Raw genomic sequence first — 8,063 nt, forward strand, 5'->3', positions numbered from 1 at the left:
GAATGGCTCCTATGAATGCAGTCCGGCATTGTTTTGTCTTTGGCCTGTTGGGTGAGGCCCCCCCCCCCCCAAGTCATGCCCGTTACACAGCAGGTCAGAGGACCACCAGCAGGTGAGCGCTGTATTATAATGCAGCGCGGCAACAGGCTGGGGACAATGGACTGAATGAATGACCTAAAGGTGATTGATGAACTGATGAGCATTGTAGAACGTGTAGAAGTGTGCCAAAAAACCCACCTTGGTCCAGGTGTTCCCCCGGAGAGGAACCTGGACCGGGTGGGCTGTAGTGCACCCGGCGCGTGTCTGCACACACTGCATACTCCCGGCCCGTTATGGGGGGGGGGGGGTGGATGAGTTGTTTGCCGAGATGCCCCGCCCCCCGGGGAGAGTGTATTCTGGTGTGTCATGTTGTGGTGAGCAAGCCTGTTGTGCATTTGTTTATGTAAAACAGGAGCGCTCACACAGCCCAGTGGTGATGTCATGGGGAGGAGGGCCCCGCCCCTGGGACCCAGTGTGGCCCCGCCCCCCTCACCCTGGGATGACTCTGAGCGGGGCTGCAGTGTTTTCCCTCCTTTCTCCACCCTTTCGGTTGGGGGCGGGGTGGGAGGTGTCTAAAATATCTTGTGCATTAGGAGTTTAGCAGAGCTTTTTATGAGGCTGTAAAAGAGGCTTGTCTTGCAGTCTGGCCCTGGAGAGGAATATTCTGGATGATTTCGTTCCAGAATTGGAATATAATATCTCTATTGATGATGATCTGAGAGGCGGGGGGATCTTGAGCTCTCTGTGACTGGCAGATGGAGGTGTGACGGGGCTTCATGGACACGGCGGGAGGCCAGTGGTGTCCGCCTGCTCAATGGGTTGAGATCCAACATTGAAAAAATATCGTCCATCCCCGTGTGTGTGTGTGTGTGCGTGCGCTTGTGTGTGTGTGCGCGTGTGTTGCTGATAGCCAGCTTTCGGAGGATGTGTGAAATGAAGGGCTGGCCCCAAATCTCAGAATAACTGAGTATTCTCGGTCAGTCGCTTTGTATCTGGACATGAGAACCTGATTTGAAGGCTTCGGCAGCGCTTGACACCTGCCGAGTAGGGTGAGAATCTGCAGCACCGTCAGAGCTGCTGCCGAAGGAGCAGGCAGTGTGGGAGCACTTTAAAGGGTGGTGATAACAATAATGTGTATTAAAGGGCTCTCCCAAGGCTCTGTCTTGATGTGATCCCTCACCAGCAGTAGGAGGTTATGGCGAGCAGGTTGTTGATAATGGCTGAGATCATCAATGTATTTAGCAACCATTTTAACGTCACTTCATGACCATGGATAGAAAAAGGCAGCCATATTTTTTTTTCCTGTTCTTGCGATCAGGTATTCAAAACAGTGCCTCTGCTTTTTCTTTGGTGCTCAAGAAATATCATGAGAACTTTGTTGAATTTATTTTTAGTTTTGTGAAGTAGCCTCAAACTATGGAAGTTGTGGAAACGTTCACACTGAAGCTCGGCCAAAAACTGAGTCTGACTCATCCCATCTGATTGTGCAGTTTTGCCTTGTGTCTTAATCAAATAATACATACCGGTATCTTTCTTTTAGAAATTTAACCGCTTTTGAAATTAATTCGACAAAATCGATAATTGGTAGAAATTTTTTTTTTAACATGCGTTCAAGAGGATATAACGGTTAATCTGAAGCTTGAGATTCAGATTGGGCCAGTCCTAGTAGAATGCAACATGGTTGTGCCTGGTCATCAAATGACTGCTCTTCCCTCTGCATCCATCATGAACACGCACGGGCACACACGGCGCTACTGCATCAACGCCGTTTCCTCAGACCATTTAAGAGAGATGGATTGTCAAGGTCTCTCGTGGGCAAGAAACATGGTTAATCGTTATGTACCCAATAGAAGTCCGTCAATAGACGGATCAATACCTCTTATCTCTCTCAACCCTTATGGGAGGAGGCAGGGTGGAGGGCAGGAGATTTTGAGTGTCAGCCTTTCCTTTGTCTCTCCACTAACATTGCCGTAAGGCGACAACCAATTGGGAATTGCCGGCCGCCATCAAAGATATCACTTTTTTATTCAGAGAGCGGGCACACAGGGCACACGCGTCATAAGACCTCTCACACAGGTCGGGCAAACCTGGTGGCCCCCCGCCAAGAGCCACATGGCCTGGCCCCACCTCACACAGAGGGCCCCCAGAGGCCACCTTTCAGCCGCCCCCTCCACATTGGCCGCTGACGCCTAGCCACGCTCCATCCACAGCACAGCGGCTGACCTTCGCTCTGTCACGTGACTCTCACCACCACCACCACCACCACCACCAACGCCTCTACTGCCAACTCCCCTACCGCCTTCTGCGCTATCAGCAGCTCTGATAGCGCCATATGGCGGGGCGGGGGGGCAGTGGGCACGGCAGGGTGTGGGCACGTCATAAAGGCACGCAGGTCAGATCGCTGGCCAACGCCGGCTGTGGGTCAGCAGATAGAAGGAGATACACTGTTTGTACTGTTTTTCTAAATGAATCTCGCATATTTTTGCTTGAATGAATAGATTTGGGTCGAGATATGATCCATCGTCGGGTTAAATGTTGCTCTTTCGACTGACATGGATAGACCTAAAAATGAAAGATGTGGTGGCGCTCCAAAGGCGGACAGGAAGGGGCGCTTGGGTGGACGTCCTTACCGGTATCCACGTCTTCCTGGAAGACCTCTATCAGAGGAGGGCCAATAAAGACTAAATGATACAATTAATGGGGCAGACTCCTGCCCGACGGGGGCTGACAGACGGCTGGGGGGTTAGTACGGTTAGCTTCACAAAGTAGGTCCCATTGCCCTCATGGTCATATCGGCGCACACATACTAGGTTCATACAATGCGGACCATATATATATATGGGAACAGGAAAGGACTTCCCTAATTTTAGTTGAATTATTACAATTTAACTGCAGTACCACAAGCGCTGTTTATGTATTCCCAGTGCAAACCGCACACACTCAACGTGTGTGTGTTTTTGGGTTGCCATGACAAAGGTGATAATCAAGCATGTATGAGGACCCTTGCATACAGATGAAGGCATTGTTGTCTCTTCTTCTTTCAACCGGCCGCAGGAGGAGAAATGAGGGGGCTTTAATCACCCAAGCCCAGCGTCTTGCTCCTCTCAGTGCCTCACCCTAAACACCTTTCACACAGTCACCCACACAAAGACTGACACGTGTTGGGTGCTTCGGTTTCGGCCGAAGAGGAGCCCTGCAGATCACACGATTGGGAGGGGAAACAAGCTGGTTACTGGCCAGGGAACAGGTTCAGCCTGATAAAGTTCCCAGTCGCATTGGCTCCCTTTTATCCTGATAGGGGATTGAGTGAGCAGATGAAGGCCTTCTGTTGCAGTCCTGAAACGGGGAACATGCAGGGACTACTGTTAACCCGTTTGGCTTTTCTGAACTCTATCAAGGCCTCAATGTAGCTCTGGTAAGCAGATGTACCCTGCTGCTGTTTTAAGGTAAACGTCCCGCCGTCCAGCACATGCATGCATTCAATTAGAGACATCGTGACGTGTCCCCGGAGCGCTCAGTGATCTGTACTGAGCACAAAGACGCCATGTGCCTCAAGCTAGCATCCAGCTCAGATCTGTCCTCGGTAAGATGTAGACGTAGTGCTGGCCCGGCGGCCGCGGGTCAGACGGCCACTCGGGGCCAGTGTTGGAGATTATTGACAGGAGGCTCCGCCCCTCCCCCCCCCCCCACTCAGCTGTCGGCTGCCAGGGTGTCGGGTTCACCCCGGGTCCCTCTGCCAAGTGGGTGAGATTAAAAAATAAATAAAAAATAGCACCCGGCCACGCGGCAATCTGCTGGCCGTACGGTCAGGGCCGCTAAGGTGCCCTGCTACGCCTTCCCCTCCACCACCACTCCCATTACCTCCATCACCATCAACACCACCACCACTCCCATTACCTCCACCACCATCCACATCAACACCACCACCACTCCATCACCTCCACCATCACCATCACCACCACCACTCCCATTACCTCCATCACCATCAACACCACCACCACTCCCATTACCTCCACCACCATCCACATCAACACCACCACCACTCCCATCACCACCACCATCACCACCACCACTCCCATTACCTCCATCACCATCAACACCACCACCACTCCCATTACCTCCACCACCATCCACATCAACACCACCACCACTCCATCACCTCCACCATCACCTCCACCATCACCATCACCACCACCGCTCCCATTACCTCCATCACCATCAACACCACCACCACTCCCATTACCTCCACCACCATCCACATCAACACCACCACCACTCCCATCACCACCACCATCAACACCACCACCACTCCCTCACCTCCACCATCACCACCACCACCACCACCACCACCACTCCCATTACCTCCACCACCACCACTATCAACACCACCACCACCACTCCCATTACCTCCATCACCATCAACACCACCACCACCACTCCCATTACCTCCACCACCACTCCTCCCATTACCCCCACCATCACCATCCCCACCACCACCTCCACCTCTCCTTGCATAACAAATAAAAAGGGGATAGGAAATCAAAGACATACACACACACACACACACACACACACACACACACACACACACACACACACACACACACACACACACACACACACACACACACACACACACACACACACACACACACACACACACACACACACACACACACACACACAGCAATACTCGTGTTTCCTTCACTCTGCACGATATTGACACTATAGTGCGATGTTCACCTCCATCGTCTCGGCACTACAAGCCAGGGCACAAGGGGTTTGTTGCTGGCAGCTGCTTGGCACGTCGTGCCCATTAGCCTGTGGTCACATCAAGCCTCCTCCACTTCTCCCTCACTATATATTTATTTATTTATCACACTAAACAAGATGGCACCGCGGGTCACTTGAACGTTGAGATCACGTAGACCCTCCTCTAAGGAGGATTTCGTAGGTTCAACCTGCGTGACTGACCGCTCAGTCCCCCACTGGACCATCACCCCCTCTCAGGGCCAGACCCTCGTGGTGCTAACCCTGTACTAGGTCAGCCCCTTGCAGTGGCTAGCGGAACAGGCCTAGCTTAGCCCTCCGCTTCCTCAGATCTGGAAGCTAGGCTACGTAGCGTGCACCCCCAGCGTCCTCCTCCTCCTCTGCTCCCGGGCCTCTGCATGAATATGAACGACTCTGCATGAATATTTCAGCCGTAGGACGGCACGCACCGCCCCCCCCCACACACACACGCAGCCGCAGGGCTATCGCTTTACATTAGCGGTGGTCGTTTAGCTATTTACCCTACAGAGTCGGTTGCCATGGCACCCCCTGGCGGAGGGGTGGGAGTTTCCATGGCTATCTGGTTTATGTATAGTCCATATTTGAACAGAACGATACTGATACAGAGGGTGGAGTCCAAACCAAAAACACCACAAACCTTTACGGTTCCGGTTAATGAGCGGTGCCTTAGCTAGCAAACGCCAGCGTATCAGGTAGCCAGGAGAGAATGAGGGTGAGAGCGTGAGAGAGAGAGAGAGGGTGAGAGTGAGAGGGTGAGAGAGAGTGAGAGGGGGGGAGAGAGAGGGAGCGGTGTGGCATGGTAACCTGGGCATCTTGTAATCGTGCTCTCGGGTGACCAGGCAGCTTAGCCCATTAAACTCTCTTGCCCCGGTGCTGCTGCTTCCAGAGGCTTCCAATGTCGCCTGCTAGAGAGCTTCTCGGAGAAGTTCAATGGTCAGGGCTTCAGAGGTCACCCCCCACCCCGTTAATGTGCAACCAATATTAACGGGGACAAAGCAAAGGTTTACAGATTATTGATAAGATTTGTATTGAAAGCCACATGGCTGACTGATGAGTGGAAGCTGGCCAAGGCCAGTGTTCATGTGACTCTTCAAGCTGGAGCCTGACCCGTGGTATAACAAGATATTTCTAGTCTATAATTCGTTTCTGGGATGTTAATTTAGACTTTGACTACTGGACAGGCGTTCTCTCAGAGGGAATAGGCGCATACAGGAACCTTCGTAGCGGCTTCCCAGCAGAGTTCGAATGTGATGTAATTTAGTTCTGCGACACTTTTTGTCTGACGTGATTATTTAGATGGTGATTATTTAGCTCGCGATTAGTTATTCTCGTTCTCGATCGTCTGCCTGTCTCCTAAAAATGGCGCTGTTTATGTTGTGGCTGTCTCAGGTTCTACTTGCGTAATCATACATCGTACTCGCGTCATATCAACCGTATCCAATCAGCATAGACTAGTAAGGAGCGCCTCAGAAAGCTCCTACCTCGAGGAAGGTACTAACTGATCCGCTAACTGAGCTGCTAACTGTGGAGTTGGGTTGATCCTCTCTCCCAAGCCACACCCGTCGGCTCACTAGAGGGAGACGTCCCTCAGTCGGAACGCGCCTTATGTCTCCAGAACATCCTTGTTTATCTCTTGACGCATCGTATCCAAACCACTTTCAAACCACTTTCGGTGGTTGTATGTGGTGTCCACAGCTTTGTAGTGTGAAGACACGCCTCTGTCCTCCAGGCCTGGTGACACAGCATCAGCTCGCACCCCCCTCAGGTCACAGAGGAAAATAGAGGCCTGAGACATGAGGGCCCCGTGGCCTCTTAGTTGTGTGTGGGGTTTTTTTCCCTCAAAAGGTTCTATTGAGGGCATTGACCTGCACAAAGCGTTTAGATTGGCAAGCCCCATACCCCACATGGCCTTAGCTTCCTCCATTTAGTTTCAAACGTTGACTTCATCGTTCAACAACGTATCGCTGAGATGACTCGTGGAAGTAGATGGATAAAGATCACGGTCATAATCATAATCTGTCTTTTATCACCCGGTATGTGTGATTTGAGAGACTTTTTTTGTGACCTCCAATGTGCCTCAACTGTGAGTTGCGCAAAGTGTGTGTGTGTGTGTGTGTGTGTGTGTGGGGGGGTGGGGGTGGGTGGGTGGGAGGCCAGCAGGGAGGGAGGGAGGGAGGCCAGCAGGGCTTGGACCCCTGCTGGCCGCTAAACGACACCACATCACCTTAGATAGCACACACACACGCTGACAGCGACGTTTATTCCTTTGTATATGTACCATACAGTTATGTCATCGCTGCAGTCTAGACTTTAATAACCTCAGCTCCATTGCTATCGCCGTAGAACAGTTTGTCATCGTAAAAAACGAAACCTTTAATCTTGCTGATAAGATATTCCTCCATCGCGGCCTAGTGCCCATTAGTACAGTCAGTATGACGTGGATGGGGCTCACTATCTATCTTTTGAATTACTTGAGTATGGAATTGGGTACGCCATAAGAACGAGTACTCAGGTGCTCAAATGGCAGGTTATTGGTTGACGTCTATGCCTCTTCAATTAGTTCTTGCAGCAATATTCTTTCAGCATTCAGAAACATCGCTGCCCATTGTTGCGTTCCATAATCTGTTTTTAAAGAATCTGTACAATTATCTTTGCGCATGAGCAGGGCTCTACACTAACATTTTTTTTCAGGAGCACTCGTGCCCCTAAGTTAAAAAATTTAGGAGCACAGGAAAAAAAAATGGGGGCACAATAGATTTTTGTTTAGAACATTTATTAGCGTGCAGAAATTGCACACACCAACAGCACCAATTTACTAAAGCAAAATTAAGACAAATAAATAGACAAGATTCAATTTAGGCTACACAAAACAGCACAAATTTCGGCTTCCACCGTACCAGGGGTTATTGGGCTGGGACTGGGTGCGATTTATATAGAAATCGGGACAGCGAGAATGCTAAGTGGACTCAATGTGTTTCACCACAGCATCGCGTTCCAGATTAGGGTTCCCGTTATAAACAGAGGAGCCTGCCATTGCCGATGGGGCTACCTTACAAAATGTACAGACTTAGCATCATAAACTAGCCACCCGAAATCCTTCAACCAGTCGGGGGGTGAATTTGTAGACTTTATCGACTACAGTAACAGCATTAAGTTTCTCCATGCAGTATATTCATAATATTGTAATGACCACGGAAAAGGCAGTGAATTAAGTATTGATCAGACAGCGATTT

Source organism: Gadus macrocephalus, chromosome 21, assembly GCF_031168955.1.
Source record: "Gadus macrocephalus chromosome 21, ASM3116895v1".
Lineage (NCBI taxonomy): Eukaryota > Metazoa > Chordata > Actinopteri > Gadiformes > Gadidae > Gadus > Gadus macrocephalus.